Here is a 19,757-nt window from a genome sequence, read left to right on the forward strand (position 1 = left end):
TCCAATCACAAATTCGTAGCCCGTAGTTAGTAATAGCCGCATGAGTTCTCATAACATGCTCTGGACAAAAACATTTTTGTGCGGGGAACCGTTTATGAACGAAGTTTTTTCGCATAATGCAAGATTCTACTATGACAAACAATATATCCGCAAATCGTCCGCCGCGGTGGCTCAGTGGTTATGGTGCTCGGCTGCTCACCCGAAAGACGCGGGTTCGATCCCGGCCGCGGGGTTGAATTTCTATGGAGGCGAAATTTTAGAGCCCCGTGCACTGTGCGTTGTCAGTGCCCCAGGTGGTCGAAATTTCCGGAGCCCTTCACTACGGCGTCTCTCGTAGCCTTAGTCGCTTTGGGACGTTAAACCCCATAAATCAAACCAATATCCGCAGATCACCCAATGGCACTCTAATATTTTTTTCGGTTAACGTTTTTGCTCTCGTCAAAAGCGTTCCCAATTGGTTTTCTATGGCAGCCTTCACTGTTCGATGCGATCGATGGAAGAACTTTGACGAAAAAATTTTGCTATATGTCAGAAGAACGGACCATTACGTTCAGTATTTCCATAGCAGTGTTTTACAATTTTCCAGTTTTCGAAATTTCTGTCTCAGAATGCTGGATATGTCGAAAACCCGATTATCCTTGGCGCTTTGGAGCGTTAAAATCTGACTTTTTTGACTAGTTACGTGCACTGGACAGGCTGCTTTGCCTGTATGCTTTTCGAAAGCGCATATATTTTGGCACCATATAGCCTAACCATAGCCATAGCGCTGAGGATAATCGCGTTTTCGAAATTCTATACACTGATATCGCTATTACTGACAGCCGGCTACAAATCTCTAATTGCAACCATCTGCTTAGCTGTGATTGTTAAGAAGTTAATAATAAGAAATTAGTCAACCAGCTTACGACTTAACACGCCAGCTTTCCGGTGTCCGCCAAAATGGTAATAATATACCGCAAAAGCTACATTTTCCTCCAAAAAAGGCTATTTTTGGAAATTAATTCCCAGAAAACCAAACTCGGCTACAAGACGACTTGACTCTTCTTGACTGTTCTTGACTGTTCTTGAGTATAGGCTAGTGCTACTCTAAGCACCTGCATCGACAAGCCGTCTTGGAGTTGAAGTCTTCTAGACATGCTCCTTTAGGCAGTCTGCAAATCTGCCATACTGGATTATTTCAAGAACCATATGCCGGCATTTGTGCCAAGAATGTCGAGACATATGCTTCTTAAGCCAGTATAGCACATCTACAGACTGGTTAAAAGGGCATGTCTAGAAGACTTCAACACGCGTTGTTGAGATCGAACCAGCCAGCACGCCTGCTTCTACTCTGTATGGCTGCGAGCAACTTGAGTGTGATTACTTTCGGGCCTGCCGCCATGGACCGCACGCACGGAGAGGACCCAGGTGCCAGCTGACTTCAGTTACGGAGTTTGCCCGGTTGGAGTGCAGGACCAAAACAGATCCCCTTTCAGAAAGGTCTGCACGTGTAGAACGTCGCCGCCGCCGCCTCGGGGAGACGAACGTTATCTTCCCCATTTGCCGTGACCGTGCCAGGGAACAAAGGGCCTCATTTCCCGTTACTCTTTGGCGTGCCAAGCACCGCGACAAGCTGGCGGGCATCATCTCCGACCCTCGCGAACATCTCCAAGCACGAGGAACCACTTTCGGCCTTTTCGTGACCTCGCGTTCCGGCCTCGAACGGCGGGTGTCATTTGATGATCAACAGATGTCGGTGACCCGCAGACACCTTCGGCTGGCCGGAGGCCATCACCTACCGCAGTCGACGCTACCTCGATGACAACCTTTTTTCCCTCAGACTCCACATGTGAAGGGGGCGTGACCATGAGTGCAGCGGTGTGTTTGTGCGCACAAGTTTGTGCTCTAGGCCCCTCCCACCCCGACGTGGGCGTCCTCAACCTAGGGAATTTAGGGAACGAGAAGCGTATAAAACTCGACAACGAATGCGGCAGAATCGTCTCACTTCTAACCAACATGTCGTAAAAATGTAAATAAACCCTCTTGTAATCTTCCTCCCATCACCCAACTTATTGACTAGACGGCACTCTTGTCCTGGTGGTGGTGGGAACGGGCGTTGGCTTGACCACGGTTCCGACAAGCAGCGAGCAGCAGCAGCAGCGAGCTAGCAACGGCTCCCGAACCGACCCCTTCTGTCAACAGCGTTCTGAACTCGGGAATTAGAGCCCATGCATGCGTTTCAGCAATCACAATGAAGGGCTTCATTGCAGTAATTTAGTCGCAGAAATATAGTAAAAATGCTTCGATACGAAGTGCGTCTCATTGTTTCCGGCTGAAGTGGGCTCCGTGTGCTGTTGAGCAAATAAATTTATAAGTATTTTTGCAATGTTGCAATCAACAAAACTCACTGCAGCTAGAGCTGCATGCCCTGATTGCAAACAATCCGCCAGAAGCCGATACTGCGAGCTTTCGACGTCAGATGACGCTAAAAGATTAAGGAAAAAAACAACTCTTACGTTTTGCCCCACCACTAGTAAATACAATGAATTCTCTTTTTTAAAAGATTTGGACAATTTTACTCGAATGTTGCGGCTTTTGTGAAAGACCCCAACCTACTGCGGGTAGAGAATTTACCGTTATAAACCAACACTGGACTCCTAGCTTGGAAAGAGACAAACACTTGGAAATGTATATTAATGCGGTCCAGAACGACATAATTCCCGCCGACAAAAGCCACACTGCAGGGAGACCGAACTTGTCCAAAAAAGAACGGGATGCGTTGAAGGCTCCCAGCAGACGGACAGATGTAATCAAAAAAGCCAACAGTTGAAAGTCCTCTCTTAAGATCTCGTAGAGGGAAAATTGGTTGATGATAATTGTTGTAGGATGCTTGACGTCTTGCAGATTCGAATTGCTCAATCACATTGCAAGAGGACACTTCTGGAGAGGTTAACTTTTTATAACAATCACATTGCAAGAGGACACTTCTGGAGCGGTTAACTTTTTATAACAATTAAAATCACAAAGAAAGATACAGGCAAGGAGAAAACATATTTACACTTGACTGACTCGACGTGACGAAACCAGTCCTCGGTCCTGCCGAAACAGCTGGTTTTAAACCCTATGTCCCCGCCCTCGGTGGGGAGAATAACCAATCAGGTACTGCACAAACATCCACCCAATAACCTATTGGGGAAAGAAAAAACATCACCAATCAGAAATTTGGAAAGGACAGCACAACCAATCAATGATTGGAGAAAGAAGGTAACTCATCGCGACAAACACTGTACACATATGCACACTTTCCACCATCACGATTTTGGAGAGTTATGCTTTCCTGCTGCGAGCTTCGCGAACATTCATTTTCCTAACGTTCGGTTGACCCAAGTTCAAGGAAAGTCAATCCAACCGATCTGTTAAGCATCGTCGCTCCTCATGCTTGTAGCTAGCGTGGCAATATCCTGTTAACCGCGCTTCAAGCTGTCAACGCACGCCGCTGCAGACATGAGACAAAAGCCACGCACTGTGACGCGGGTCCGCCTCGCCGCAAGCATGTGCACACAGGATGCGACCTAATGAAACCGTCCCTGAACGGAGTTTGACCTTTGCCGTAATCCTCCGCTACCCGGCGCCCCCCTTATCCCGCTGGGTCGAGTGACTCGCCCCCTTCTCTCTGCGGCTGTGCGGAGGGCCCAAGAGAAAGAACGTAATGGGCATTCCACTAACGCGAACCGGAGGCGGCAAAACAAAGTAGAGCACCGCGAACTTCACTCCTCCCAGCCAACAATGTCACACGGACACTTGTTGTCAGTGGAACATTAAAGTTCAGCCACGGTGTCCGACAACAAAACTACATACACATACACACACACGTACGCGTGCACATACGCGCATATAGCGGTTAGTTCAATCCGCTCACACAAGGCTGGAAACCAATCTGCACATTCCAGAATCCACCATGTCAGATCGATGCCCCAAACTGGCAGAAACAACTTCTAGCCGCCTACATCTCGAAACAAAACTTGTTTCTTTTGGGCTTTGTCCAGAAGACTGGACCAAAATTCCGTATAATACGGCACAGCGCTGGTTGTAAAGGCTGCCGCCGCTATTCGGTCTACCTTGTCACTTTCCTCAAGATTGACAGAGGTCACCTGCTTCGCGTTTGCGATCGCCCCTTTGGAATTCACATTAGGGTTACGCCTGTCACCAGCTACCTCACATGCTGTTTTACATCGCGTTTCCAGCAGCTGCTCCCTATCTGGCCGTTCTATCAGCGAGTGCGTTTCGTGGGTCACCAACTTTCCTACACCTTCAGCCAGGTCTGCCATTACTGCGCACAATGTCGGCACCGGCTGCCCAACCATCTCATCTTTGGCCGCCGGCTTACCCTCCTTGCATAGAGTGTTCCCGCTAACAGATCCTGCTTCTCGTCCTCGAACCTTACTGCTACCTCAGAGTTAGCGCACACGAGCTGTGGCACGGAGCTGAGCTCTTGTTCACGAGCAGTATATTCATGTGCCTCACGGGTCTGCTCTATGCCAGTTTGCTGTGACAGGCAGTGTTTCACAGGCGTGACTAACGCACCTATGCCTTCAGACATCTCTTCTGACACGGTACACAGCGTTGAACCCTGCTGACTAACCGCTGCAGCTTTCACAGCTATAGCCATTGGCACACACGTCAGATCAGCTTCTGCTACCTGGAGAGACGCACCTTCCGATTTTATTCGATCGGAGCTCTCGCCCCTCGAAAGTGACTGAATTGTTTCTCCTGTTAGCATTATTTTGGCCCCTGAATCCACAGAGGCTTCAGAACTTTGAACTTCGGTATACATGTCGCCGCATGCCTGGTCCTCCGCCTTAACTGATTGACTGATATTATCAACAACCATCTTCGATTGGGAACACAACCTGTCAGGAACCAGCATTTCCACATGGGCAACTAGTTTGCACACCTCTCTCCTCACAGCCGGAACACTTTGTTCTCGCTTCGAGTTCGGACAGTCAATCATTAAATGTCCAAATTTCATGCAATCAAAACATTGAACAGCAGCAAATTGGATCTAGTTGTCAGCTTTCGCTCCCTGGTTTAATTTCATCTGCATCTGTGCAAGCTTTGTCTTTTCCCGTTCGATTACGAGTTTCAACTTGTCAGTTTCAAGCAGCTGCTCTGCCTTCTGCTCAACCTCCACGCGTCGCATAATGCCCTCCCGATTATACCGTACGGCAGCCATCTCCCTTTTCCGTGCTATCATTTATAGCACGAAAACACTACACCGACGTGGTGAATCCGGAGAAAGCAGAAAGGTCTCCTACCTCGCTGGTTGCTTTCATCTGCCACGGTAATCTCGTCGCCCTGAGTGACGACAGCGGGCTCCTCGACGCGGATGAGTTGAGCCCCGGCTCTCACGGCAGCTCGCTGACTTGAACCTCCCTGATGATGTCGCTTTGCAGCTTGAAATTTCTCCATGCGACAGCCAGGTTCATTCAGCAGCTTGCTGGCCTCGTTTGACTCACTCGTCGCCTGGTTCTTGTCTTGAACCTCAACGTGGACGCCTAGTTCCTTCCGCAGCTCACGGACTTGGCACCTCCACGACACATCGGTCACCTGGCTCCTTCAGCTCCTTGCTGACTTGAGCCTCCTACGTCCCGTTGACACTGATTGACCAGCAGTCTCCGAAGCTTCCAATGTCACTCTATGACGCTGACTTACGTTCCTCCTTTAGGACATACCGCTCTGCAGCTTGTCCACCGACTTGATCTTCCGCCCCTCCGTCAGATACCTCGAGCAGAAAGACGTAGCAAATCCTGTCTCGACTGCGCCAGTTGACAGTCCGCTCTCTCAGATACCTCGACTGGAGAGGTTATTACACAAAGGAAGATACAAGCAAGGAGAAAAAATACGTACACTTCACTGGTTCGTAGTTCTAAGTGACGAAACCAGTCCTCGGTCCTGCCGAAACAGCTGGTTTTAAACCCTATGTCCCCGCCCTCGGTGGGGAGAATAACCAATCAGGTACTGCACAAACATCCACCCAATAACTTACTGGGGAAAGGAAAACATCACCAATCAGCTATTTGGAAAGGACAACACAACCAATCAATGACTGGGGAAAGAAGGTAACTCATCCCGACAAACACTGTACCAATATGTACGCTTTCCACCATCACGATTTTGGAGAGTTATGCTTTCCTGCTGCGAGCTTCGCGAACACTCTCACTTTCCCAACGTCCGGTTGACCCAAGTTCAAGGAAAGTCAATCTGTTAAGCATCGTCGCTCCTCATGCTTGTAGCTAGCGTGGCAATATCCTGTTGACCGCGCTTCAAGCTGTCAACGCACGCCGCTGCAGACATGGGACAAAAGCCACGCACTGTGACGCGGGTCCGCCTCGCCGTAAGCATGTGCATACAGGATGCGACCTAATGAAACCGTCCCTGAAGGGGGTTTGACCTTTCCCGTAATCCTCCGCTATCCGGCGCCCCCCTTATCCCGCTATGTCGAGTGACTCGCCCCCTTTTCTCTGCGGTTGTGCGGAGGGCCCTAGAGAAAGAACGATTTTTATTGGGGTTTAACGCCCCAAAGCGACTCATGCTATGAGGGACGCCGTAGTGAAGGGCTCCGGAAATTTCGACCACCTGGGGTTCTTTAACGCGCACTGACATCGCATAATACACGGGACTCTAGAATTTCGCCTCCATCGAAATTCGGCCGCCGCGGCCGGGATTGAACCCGCGTCTTTCGGGCCAGCAGTCGAGCGCCGTAACCACTGAGCCACCTCGGCGGGCTGAGAAAGAACGCAATGGGCATTCCACTAACGCGAACCGGATGCGGAAACACAAAGTACAGCACCGCGAACTTCACTCCAGCGGATAAAGGAGGCAGTACAGTAGTCATGAATAACGAAACATACATTGAGGAAGGCATATTACAACTCTCTAACACTCGCTTCTATCAGCGTCTTGAAGGAGACCCAACTCCACAATACCAACAGTATACAGCAGAGGCTCTGGATCAGCTTGCGAAAAATGGGGACATAACCCTGCGGTTAACTAAAGCCCTCACCGCACCACACCCGTCGCCAGGTCGATTTTACTTGCCACCGAAAATCCACAAAATCTTGGCCCTGCATTCGTACGATTACGGAACCAAATTCCAATTGCATTGACACATTAATCAGACATATTCCAACAACACACGTACCCAACCTAGAAACGCGACACCAACCATTTCTTTCGCGAAATAGCAGATTTTAAACTCCCGGAAGAAGCCTTTCTGGTAACATCAGGCCAACCTCTCTGCCCTTCCTGTCAATAAATCCTCTCTGCCTCTCTACGCTAACATTCCTGATTCCGATTGTATCACATCTCTGACCGAAGCGTACAAGCAGGATAGAAAGGAGGAGTCCCCTGCTCCACGTGTTCTAGAAATACTTGCAAAAATCTTACTCGAATACAACAACTTTAATTCAACAATCAACACTATTTACAAATTAATGGCACAGCCATGGGTACAGGTATGGCGCCCAACTACGCCAACATGACCATGCATAGTACTGAATCTAGATTTTTGCAAGATTCTCTCATTAAGCCCATCCTATAGAAACGCTATTTGGATGACATTTGTCTTTAATTTGGTCGGACACAGAGCAGGAACTCCTACATTTTATTGAACAAGTCAGCCTTGTCCACCCCAACATATCGTTCACTCACGCGTACTCCCACAGTACAATTAACTTCCTAGATGTATAGATTTAGGTAAAGGAAGGCCCACTTACCACCAACGTATATAGAAAACCGACGGCCCGTCAACAATACTTACACTTTAAAAGTTGTCATCCTCGTCACTCTAAAGCGAGTATATCATGCTCTCAGGCACATCTATTTACAAGAATCTGTTCCCAAGATTAAGACTTCATAAGGAATTCCAACCGCATGCGAGAAGTCCTCACCAAGCAACGATATCACCCGTCATTGTCGACGATGCCATTCAAAGGGCATCTAAACTCAACCGAAAGGAAATACTAGAGGGACGCTGTCGTGTCTTGCTAAGGGAAACGACACTGTAGCCGAGGTACAACAAGAACTCGGGTTTATTGTCAGCCGGCCGTCAGACCGCGCGTCCCGCTGGTCGACGACTCCCCGCGAAAACCAACACGCATGTGCTTATATCGAGATACAGACAGGCAAGGGGGCGGTGCCCAAATACCGGCACGTGGCCGTGAGTTGGCCGTTTGCTTATCGTGATACAAACACTACAGACGCCAACGCAGCGAAGAAACAGATCGCTGGGCAAACTTGGTACTTACCTTCACAAGTAACCCTCCCCAACGTAAACAAAATACTTAAAAAAACATTTCGACATGCTCGAACAAAGCGAGCGCCTGGCTAAAATTTTCACTACTCCCCGTCACGTAGCGTATACAGCCGACCGAAAAAGATTCAGAACATTCTAGTACACTAAGAAACGTATAACCATCTGGGATTGGGGTGTCGACCATGAGCAAAAAGTAAATGCCAGCTCTGTAAACATATACAAACAATAAGCTGTGCAATAAGCACAGCCTCAGGCTTTAAATCAGGCTTTATTCTACCTCCTAGAATGCAGTTTGTGCAGTATACAGTACATTGAGAAGACGGTTAACCCTCTACGAATTCCCTTTAATAACCACCGCTCTCAAGCCATACCTCCACCTAACCTCCTCTTGTCAAAACACATTAATGAGAAAAAACACCCATTTGACGCATTTGATTTAACAGTCTTACAGAGTGGGTTCAAAAACACCCGGGAACGGAGCAACGCGAGTCGTACTTCATTTATAAGTTTGGAACAATTGCCCGCGACATTGACGAAAGCCTGGGGGTTTTGTCTTATATCCGCCTCTTGCAAAGCCAGTGCTGACCTGCCGAGTCCCGGCTTGACATACTTCGGCAGTTCCTCCCTTTTCTAATCCTTTTTAAGCTTCTCCCCATACGCTTACACAGATGTCTTCATCCCACACCGCACTCTTTCCTTCCCCAGTTCGACCATCGCGATGAGCGCGGCGCAAAAGAACCGTCGCTTAACCCTTTCGGCCCTGGTGTCCTATAAAAAGGACACGAAGCAAAACGGCTATAAGTCATGATTAAAATGCCCAATAATCCAAAACAAGAACTGAGCCGACTCCCAAGGCGTCCCTATAAGCATAGACAGCACTTTCTCCTTCGTCTTCCTCATCGTAGCGCCGAGAGTAAACAAACAAAATGGCGGAAGATGGGAACGGCGGCTGCAATGGTAAGTGCTATTTTGCCATTTTTTTACTCCATACCTAAGAGCGTGTTCGCGATTAGAATTTTGCAGGTTGTTTTAAAGACTCTAAAGGCTTTAACAGTTGCAGAACGTTTTCTGTGCGGTTAGTACATTTGTCGCAGCACGCCGCGATATGTCTGTCCTATATATATAGGACACCAGGCTTCAGTGGGTGTAAACCACCGGCGCGTGTTGCATGCAGTGCGGAACATTTTTTTTTGGTAATGCCTAATTTTTGTTTTTGTTTTATTGCAGAGGCAAAGACTGTGACCTTACTCAACGGCAAAGCGGCCTCGATTAAGACATCTGCGTCTCGAGGATCCAGATGTCATTTTTGCTGCACTGAAGGATGGTTACGTGTCGGAGGTTGAAGACGCTGAGGACGACGTGGATTTGAGCTCTCGGCTGCCTCCACCGGTGATGAAGTTGACAAAGCAACACCGGAAGACAGGTCGTGGTGCAGGAGAGCTTTCAATAAGCTAGCAGCCACGTGTCACCCTCAATAATCTGGTGACGAGAATGAGAATGATCTTGATGGTCTACCGACCCCGTTCTCGTATCCGTATTTTTCTCGGTACGTGCCGAAGAGTGTTTTTTGCTGTTCTTGCCGAGGAAACAAACATGTATTCTATTTATCAAGAAGGAAAATCCGTTGAGATGAGGAAGAAGAAATCAGAAAGCTGATTTCACAGCATTTAGCGATGGGTGTCTTTCGCTAGCCACGGCTAGAATCTGCTTGCACATTGCAGACGTGAACGGAGACCTGTTGTGAACGCCCTGCCTTCACTACGGCGAACGCTATGTCTTCACTACTGCGAACGCTATGCCTCACAACGGCGAACGCCAAGCGCATGCTCCTCACGCTTTCCCTCGTCCCTTCCTCCCCTTACCCTCGCCCGGTCACGCTATGTAAGCTGGCTGATCGGGATGAATAAACGCTCTTTCTATCCCGAGCGTCCGTTTGTGTTCCATGGAAGCACGGCGCGCGCAATGCGCGTACAAGCTTTGTAATAAGACCACACCACCAATTATCCTTTCTGGAAGGTCACAACAGATATGGACACATTTCATGAAAGATGCCTGCCTAAACCTCTCTTTCGAGGAGCATCTCTGCAACGATGAGCAAATCATTCCGTTTAAAGGGGTTGTGAAAAGAAAATGAAGCTGCCCGATTTTAATTTTTACTGCTTCCATACACATTAGACATGCTAATTCCGAAATATTTCGACTCAATATTGAGTCTGCATTTAATAAAGCCCATTCGAAATCGCTGCCTTTTCGAGCTCATGAAACGACCATGCGCCGCCGTCGGCTGACACACGCACTACTCGACTACGTCATTTTAAGATCTTCAGAAACGTAGAGATATCTTCAACTTTCGTTTGCCCTAAAATAATAGCTTTATGATAAATTCAGAAAGTGAAACAAGGTTTTTCAATTATTTGCACGCGTAATTGCACTCTGTTAAACTGCAGCGCGTGGTCATACATCAATCACTGACCTGGGACCAGTTTCGGTCTCGGTTCTGCTTCTCCATCCTCATTGGCTTCAGTATCAGCGGCTCGACATAGCCTTGCTTACGTGAACCTATCTAGGTGGTGTTCCTTGACAGCGGTGGTTTGAGTCAGAGAATCGAGCTGAGCAAGGCCAGCCCATCTCGACGACTCTCTCTTTACATGAACTCGATACGAACGAGTCAGCTATCGCGGCGCGCATCGGCTCCGCGCTTCTGTTCTTTGCTGCAGAAAAATATATTCCAGAAGCGTGAAGAGGGTTAGGCATAATTTGCAGATGGGGCTGCGAGTCAACCCACCCCTTGCGATAGAGATGAAGGCTCGAGTCCACGACCGGGTTCGGAGGTTCACGGTCGGGGCTCCCGCAGGCAGAGGTGTCGCGGTCTCTCGGCATGACTGCTACTTGCCGGGCGCGCGACGTGCCGTTGCGAGCGGCGTAACAACGACTGACAGCAGCTCGCCGCCTGCGCCCAACCGATGTCAATGACAGGCCGCACGCGGCGCGTCGCACTGACAAGGGGCAGAATGCGAGTGCGCAGAGCGCCAGCGTCATAATGACATGGGGACGCGTTTCTCGGGGCCGGCCTGTCAGCCTGGATGCCGGCCGCCGGCGTCAGAAAAACACGCTAGTATTATTTGTTCACGCTCATAACAAGCACTGGAGTAGATGAATGCCAAAAATGAATCATTTTTGAGGATCGTTGGCTGATGCCGAGTTGCTGGCAGTATTCAATTCGGCGATACAAGCAAATTTCATCAAATGACCGCTTTATTTACTGCCTGGTCGCCGCTCGCATAGCTGGCATTTGCTAGCTCCGCTGGCGTCGCGGAAATCGAGCATATCTTAATTTTATTATGGGACAGGTTCACAGTTAAAGGGGTGACGAGAGTAGTACCTTTTACAGCGCTGACCAGTTCCGAAGCTCCCTCAGCTGCGGTATCGATAGTATCGATGCAAAACCAGGTAGGCTTAGCGACGACCAGGGCCGCCGGCAAGCCTCGATCGCAGCTTCATCGCCCGGCGCGTCCGCAGGCGGCGTCGTTGCCGAAAGCTCGGCATGCGCTCGAATATAACAGGCAGCCTTTCTGATAGCATGGCGCTGTTTTGTCTTTTCTGCTGCGAATGTGAAATACAGCGAGGCTGCAGGCCGGCCGGCAAACCTGGATCCCGTCCGCTGGCGTCATAAAAATGAGCTAAATATATTTTTTTTCATGTAAATAATAAACTTTGGGAGCAAGAAGTGTGGAAAATAGATCATTTTTGAGGATCGTTGTACAATGCCGAGTTGCTGGTAGAAGCAGCAACTGTAATACGAGCAAATTTCTTGCCACAACCGCAGCTCAGCTGCCGCTGCCCGCGGCCGTTGCGGTCCGGCTTGCGCGCCTGGCGTCCGCTATAGCTCCGCTGCCGAGCGCACCGCAACAATGACCATATGTTTTGTTGTGAGACGATGCTGTTGACAGTAAAGCGATGCCAAAAACAGGCATTTTATCATAACCCAGGCTACTTCCGAAGCGCTGTCCACCGCGGCTTCGGTGCGAAACAGGCCTAGCGACGACCAGGGCAGCCAGAGAGCAGTGCAGTTCGTCGCCCGGCGCGCCCGCGTCTAGCGCCGTTGCCGAAAGCGCGCTACGTGGGCAGGCATGCTTTGTGGCCGCCCGAGTACAGCCGGCAGTCTTTCTGATAACATCGCTCTTTTGTCTTTTCTGGTGCGAACTTCAGTAGCCAAGCAGCGCGCAGGCGCTGGTGTGCAGTGGCAAAGTGTTACACCGGATGTGGGCCGGGCATGAGTCAAGTGGCGCAAAGATGCTTGCCGCTCCGTGTCCCTGCTTGCTGTAGGCGACAGTTCGCAAGCGGCGACTGGTGCGGCGCGCCGTCCAAGTTTTCGCACATGTGTCAGCTTGGGAGCTAGCAGACTCCATTCTGAGCAGACGACGGTGCCACATTCGAGTCAATATGCGTGCTGTAACCTCGGTCAACTATGGCTAAACAGGCCTCGCTAAGCCGCCATGTTGTGTTGACGACAGAAACCTCTGATTGGCTTCTTAAAATGACGTTTTCTGTGAGTTGAAGGGGACACGCGCTGGGAAACCGAAATTTAGTTTTTTTCGCTATTCACTCAACCCAGACGTTGAAACGAACCAAAGTATACTATAGAATGAAGGGTCACAATTCCAAATACACACGTCGTTCAAAATTTTCGGAAAACGTTTCACGACCCCTTTAAAGGGGTAGAGACATCAAATTCCAAGGTTGTACAAAAGACTGCCATACGTTTCCTTTGTATGTGAGGACCATAAGAGCGAAATATTAAATTTAAGGGAGGTCTAGAACATATTTTAATTTCATTTTAAAGTTTGTGAAAATGCTCACTCTTGAAGTCTGAGCCATCGCTAGTGCATCAATGTGACGTAGGAACAGAGAAGAAAACACAAGCAAGTATTGCCTACGTCATTGCACAGTTTTCTGACGTACGGGACCAAGTTTTGCGGTTTCGCGGCCTAGCAACCTTGGTTACGAGCGCTCACGAGTCTTTTTTTTTCTGCACGCTCGCGAGTGCGATGGTGCTTTACGCCCGGCGTTGCCGCAGGCGATGTCGTTGCCGAAACATCCACTTTTGTAGAGGCATATTGCCCGTGCTCTAATGTAGGAAGCATTCTCTAGTATCATGGATGTTATGTATTTTCTTGTGCGAACGTGAAGTACGCCGAGCATGCCGGCCGGCCAGCCTGGATCCCGTCCGCCGGCGTCATAAAAAGGAGCTAAAGTGTTTTCTTGACGTAAATATATAAACCCTGGGATAAGAAATGTGAAAAATGTGTCATTTTTGAGGATCGCTGACGAATACTGAGCTGCTGGCAAAGGTAACGACTGTGATACGAGCAAACTTTTTGCCACAACCGCCTCGCAGCTGCCGCTGGCCCGACGTTGCGGTCCGGCTCGCCTGGCGCCCGCGCGCTTCGCTGCTGAAGACGTCGTGGAGATTTACCATACTATTATTTTATTGTGAGATGATGCTGTTGACAGTAAAGCGATGTGTAGAGTAGGCCTTTTATTATAGCGCAGGCGACTTCCGAAGCGCCGGCCGCTGCGACTTCGATGCGGAAGAGGCTATAGGCCTAGCGACGACCACGGCAACCAGGCAGCAGAAGAGTTCGTCGCCCGGAGCGCCCGCGAGCGATGCCGTTGCCGAAAGCTCGAAACATAAGCAGGCATGCTTTGTCGCTGCTCGAGCAGTCTTTCTGGGGGACTGCTGTACGGCGGCGAAGTGCGACACCGGTTGCGGGCGGAGCTTGGGTAGAGCGGCGCAGCGATGCTCACCGCTCCGTGTCCCTGCTTGCAGTGGGGCGGCAGTTCGCAAGCGACGATCAGTGCGGCGCGTCGGCCTAGTGGCCATATGGCTTGATGAATGTTGCTGCGCGTGCATTATTTGTCTAAATAATGATTGCACTTCGCGCTCTGAGCTCGCTACTTGTTTTTGGTCGGCGAATGTTTTCGCTCGGCCACCGATATGCCGTTGGCCAACGGGTCTCGTTTTGGTCGGCGGCGTTGTCACACTAGGACGACGCTTGGTCGTTGGGGCGTCGTCGTCGTCGTCGGTGCAGCGTGACTGGCTAGTCGGGGAACGACCATGTTGGCCGACGCGACCGTCGGCGTCGCTGTCGCGTCGACCTCGGGGTCCCGTCGGCCTGTGTGAACGCGCCTGAACTGCGCGCTGGTCCCAGGCTGCCCTAATCGTCGCTAGGCCTAGGTGGTCTCGCTTCCGCAGTTGACGGCGCTTTGGAAGTCGACTGTGCTATAATAAAAGGCCTACTCTTCACATCGCTTTAGTGCAAACTCGTCCCATAATAGAAGATAAGTTCGATTTCCACGACGCCTTCATCAACGGAGCTAGCAGACGAGCAGCGCGCACGAAGAAGCAGCGTCGAGCTGTCGGGATGGGACAACGTCGGCGTGAGGTCGGCGCTGTTGTCGGCAGAGTGTGACACACGGGTCGGCCGACGGCTGCTATCTCGGCGACGCGACGGCGATGCGCTCGTCAGGCGACGACCGGTGCTCGGTCGGCGTCTGCGCAGTGTGACAGACGCGCCGACGGCACGAAAATCGCTGCCGCCGACCATCGCCAGACTGAAATCGGCCGATCGTCGGCGTAGTGTGAACGCGCCTTTACCATTTTACGTTGCCTACACGCTTGGTGTTCGCTGGCACAATCTGAGCTGCGTCGGGCCTGACGCCTGCCTCCTCTTCGGAATCGCTGGCCAGCGGATCAAAAATGAAGTGGTTGTCGGGGTTCGAACCGCGGCGTCTTCTTCCTCGTCTGCGTCATCCCGCGATTCCTCATAATCGGTGTCTTCGCCGAAATAAAACTCTTCTTTCCGACTCGGAGCTGTTCGACTTGCCCTCCGCCCGGCTCTCCGTGTTTACGCGCACCACGTGCGTGTCAAGCAGACGACATGCCTACACGACGTCACGGCTTTCCGGACCCACGTGACAACGCATTGTCTGGTTTTTGACGTCATGAAAGAGCCTGGCAAAACCTGGCAACTACGAACCGAAACCGAAACTGCTGGGTACAAATAATACGATTATTAATTATATAATGCGAGTTCATGCTTCTAAGACGGTGTTGCATGCTCACTGAATCGCTACGCATTATTTTCAACCCAGAGATACAACACAAAAATTTGGTGTCTCTACCCCTTTAAAGGACAGCGAGACATAAAACAATACATCAAAAGGAAACCAAATACGTGGGAAGTGAAAGTTTTCATGCTGTGCGCCGCCTCGAGGATTACTTACGACTTCGTCGTTTATCAAGGTTCATCCACTGAACTCATTCCAGCTGTTTCAAAACTTTTAACACGGATTAATCGACGTCCAGTATTAGCTGCACCTCAAGGCAACCAGCATGTTTATTCTCAATATTTGAATTTTTGTGAAAGTCTTGAAATAAAGAGTAACGTCAAACTTTGCTTTTTTTGTTCTTGCAACCACTAAGCCCTGGTGTCCTATATGTAGGACACGGCGCCATCTTTAAAACCAAGCTAGTTCTAGAGAAATTTTTTGCACTAGTGTGTTCCTTGGGTGGCAGTGAAGCAAAATAACAGTTTATAAAAATTCCCGAAGTAGCAAAAAAAAATCAGGGCTGAAAGGGTTAATTAACAACTTCCGCCATTCATACTGGCCAGCGCTACTTTCTTCCATAAAGTCGCGTACATTTCCGGCAGTCATGATCGTGCTTTCGGCCACGTGGGCCCGAGCAAGCAGCAACCGAAGACAGTCGACAAGGCCGACAACCTCGCGACGGCGGCGGTGCAGTGTAGTGCTTGTGATGCCCTCCTCTTAGCCTAAGTGGATTAGGGCAGCGGACTTCCTTGAGCGGAGGTGACCACGGCAGCAGCGGCCAAGGCCGAAGATGCTAAGGGGGCTCACGAGGGCATTGAGAGCGGCAAACAGCAGCGGAAGCAGCGGCGACGTGGCGGCGCCAGTCAAGCCGAGTCTACCCTCGGGTCGCCGGACGACGGAGTGGTGCTACGCACAGTCAAGCTGTTGCTGTTAATTGAGGACGGCTGCGTCCTCGACAGAGGTCTCGTGTTCTGGCTGGTTCGATCTGGACATCCGGCGGGGAAGCACGTTCGTTCACGTGCTGGTAGACTGCGGGAGATTCATTTCCAGCCGTGTTTGATTACGCATCCTTTACCCCCTCCCATCGACCGAGCTGCGAGAGCGGAACAGCCAGCATCGCCCCTGCCGTGGATGGTAACACCAGCGTCCACTTCTGTCCATCCGATTTGGACAGTGCTCTTCGTAGCTTATTCCCCAGTCAGGGATCTGGGGAATCCGAACCCTATTTAACTCGGCATTGAGTGCGACCGAGGGAGACGCCTGTTAACTCCCGTCGACTCCAGTTGGCGAAGAAGTTCCCTTCCACTGAGAGTCACTCTCAGTGGCTCTTTTGTAAATAATATAAATAATTGTATAAAGATTTCCTTGCCTTCTTCCTAACCCAGTCTCCCATCCTCCTCGTCCCATCATAGGTTCGGCCATGCTACCCGGGTCGCAACAACTGGTTGGCAGCGGTGAGATCGTCTGCGTGGTGTCCTGGCTCCGGTTTTGGTGAGTGCATTGCCTTCTCTCCTTGAGTATTGCCAGGTCTTAATTTGTGCTGCTCTTCCTGGTAGTGCACATTGGTTGAAGTAGCCTGTTCGGATTTGAACCTTGCTTCACACCAACATCCTTAAGAGACTAGCGATCACATTATTAGCGAGCACTTAAAGGTGCACTGAAGAGGAATCTGAACTTGTCTTTTTGCCGCGTGAACTCGATCTACACGTTCCGAGTTTTCTTAGAAACTGCGATCTACTGCCCTGTGTGGCCGATTTCCCCAATTAAATCGAATTAACGTCCGGCTCCCGCCTTTTTTTTTAATTCTGCCTCGTACGATGGGCGGAGTCGACCAACGCGTGGAGATCCTTTCACCCAGTCCCGTGGCGGCTTGCCGCTCTGCCATCGACGGAGTAATACGTAGTAGTCCGTAGTAGCCAATAGTCCGCGCGTATTTTTATTTCTTCGGGCTTATTTTGCGGCTATATTATCTGCGAATGAAACTATTTATTCATGGAAACCTAAAAAACAAAATAAAGCGAAAGCAAAGCCTCCACGGGACTGAGTGAAAGGCGCTCCACGCGTTGGTCGACTCCGCCCACCGTACGAGGCAGAATTAAAAAAAAAGGCGGGAGCCGGACGTTAATTCGTTTTAATTGGGGAAATCGGCCACACAGGGCAATAAGTCACTGCTTCTAAGAATGCTAGGAACGTGTGGATCGAGTTCCCGCGGCAAAAAAGACATGTTCAGAATCCTCTTCAGTGCACCTTTAAGGGCAGTCATGGACTGGCGAAAGCTGCGTAAGATGGACCTGATCTCCTTATCTGGAGAATTAGGGACTCATTGCGGGGAAACAATGAAGAAACTGCAGGTTGTCAGTGCGATAGAGGACCTCGGTTTTGAGGACGAGGAGATAGTGGAGCACTGGGAGGAAATAAAAAGAAAAGAGGAGTTAGAGGAACAAAAAAGAAAAGAGGAATTGGAGAAACGAAAAAGAAAAGAGGAATTGGAGGAACGAAAAAGACAAGAAGAATTGGAATTGCAGGAGCGAATAAGAAAAGAGGAGTTAGAGGAACAAAAGAGGAAAGATGAGGTGGAGCTAGAAAGGAAGCGACTTGAGGTGAAGCTAGCTGCAGCTCAGGCAGAAGCAGCAAATGCCGGCACGGCCTCTGCTGTGAGCAGTCAGTCATCGAAGCCGCCCAAAATGAAAGACCTTCTGTCACCTTTCAAAATGGGCGAAGATGTCGGGCTGTTCATTGTAAACTTTGAGCGCACGTGCGAAAACCAAAAATTTCTTCGCACAACTTGGCCTCAATACCTTTCGACGGTTCTGCCATGTGAGGCTGCCGACGTGCTTGCTCGGCTAAAAGGCGGATGATTACGGTAAAGTGAAAGCCACCTTGCTGAAAAAGTACCGCCTGGTAGACGACGCCTTCCTTCGACGATTCAGAACCACGGGGAAGCGGCCGTCTGAGTCATTCCCAGATTTTGCCTACTATCTTAAGGCAAATCTGATCGAATGGCTCAATGGCGCGGAGGTTTATCAGGACCGTGACAAAGTTGTGGCAGAAATCTGTCTAGAACAATTTTACAATTGTCTAAATGAGGAAACGCGGCTCTAGGTGCAAGACAGGCCCGAAAAGAAAAGCTTAGAGCGCGCCGCCGAACTCGCAGAAGAGTTCCAGGTCAGGCGCGAAACAGGAAAGGAAAGCTTACGGGCAGGAACAAAGCCCTAAGGGGAGTTCAGGAGGCGCCCAGTGCGGAACGAGAATAGAGCGGCCCCGCCGAGGGTAGAGAAAGGGGCAGATGAGGAGAACCGCGAAAAAGACTCGGTTGGTAGAAATGACGCGGACAAAGAAAAAAAAGAGAAGGATCGTGCTAAAGCCTTCGAGGCGAGCATACCAGCAGTCTGTTTCCGCTGTAACGAGCCAGGGCATATCGCGAGTGGCTGTCGAAGGACTAGGCTGGTTTTTTCGCTCACTACTCTCGACGAGTAAAATATGCGCCTACTAGAGCCGTACATGCGCGAAAGGACAGAATGAGCGACGGTGTCGCGTCCTGGGCGACTCGGCCGCCACAATGAATGTAATGCACCCTTCGTTCGTTTCACCGAAAGATTTCACTGGGGAAAACGCGTGGATCCGGCAGGTGGCCCAGGAGGGCAGTGTCTGTCTGCCGGTCGCGTGCGTCACCATTGAGGGCCGGTTTGGGGTGCTGCATACCGAAGCGGCGGTGTCAGTGACCTTGCCGGAGCAGTGTCCCTACCTTTTTCCAAACCGCTGGGAGGACGAGCTAAAGAAGAGGGGCCTGAGTTATGGCGACCACTCCGTGCACGAGCTGACGCGTTCCAAGGACCACGAGATCAATGGCCATCGAGTCGAGGGCCATCGATATTTTCAATCGTTATCGAACTCGAGGGAGTTGTGGTGCTCCTACACTGCAAATCTCAATGGCCATTGATATCGTTTTCGCGTCTTACACCGAGCTCGTGTGGCGCCACAATCGCTACGTTTGGTTTCGCGCAAATAAAAATATTTTTACGAAACCAAACTAAATGCTGAAATATAATTTTTTTGCAGTCATAAGGCGCGTTCACACTTGTCCAAAAATCCGGCGCGCGAAGCGGGTTCGCTCGCCGCAAAAACTAGGACCTGTTCTCATTTGTTGACGCCGGGGTGAGGTGGAACCGCCGCATCACTGCTGTTTCTCGGTTTTGCACACCACGTCGCCGCTCGCGGCGTACGCAGATACAGTGCAAAAAAGAGCATAAATTTACGCTGTCTACGAACCACAAGCGTATGCGTGTTTACGTACGCTAAACACAAGCGCATTCCCGCATTCAGTTCAGCGTAGGCCAGCACAGACGCAAAA

At 50.3% G+C, this 19,757-nt stretch overlaps 1 pseudogene; it reads left to right on the forward strand.

Moving 5' to 3' along the window:
• The first annotated feature begins 17,667 nt into the window (after nt 1-17,667).
• On the forward strand, nt 17,668-19,346 carry LOC149357449 (uncharacterized; annotated as a pseudogene).
• Nucleotides 19,347-19,757: the final 411 nt, after the last annotated feature.

Source organism: Amblyomma mixtum, chromosome 3 (genome assembly GCF_055824585.1).
Source record: "Amblyomma mixtum isolate Tamu chromosome 3, ASM5582458v1, whole genome shotgun sequence".
Taxonomy (NCBI): Eukaryota; Metazoa; Arthropoda; class Arachnida; order Ixodida; family Ixodidae; genus Amblyomma; species Amblyomma mixtum.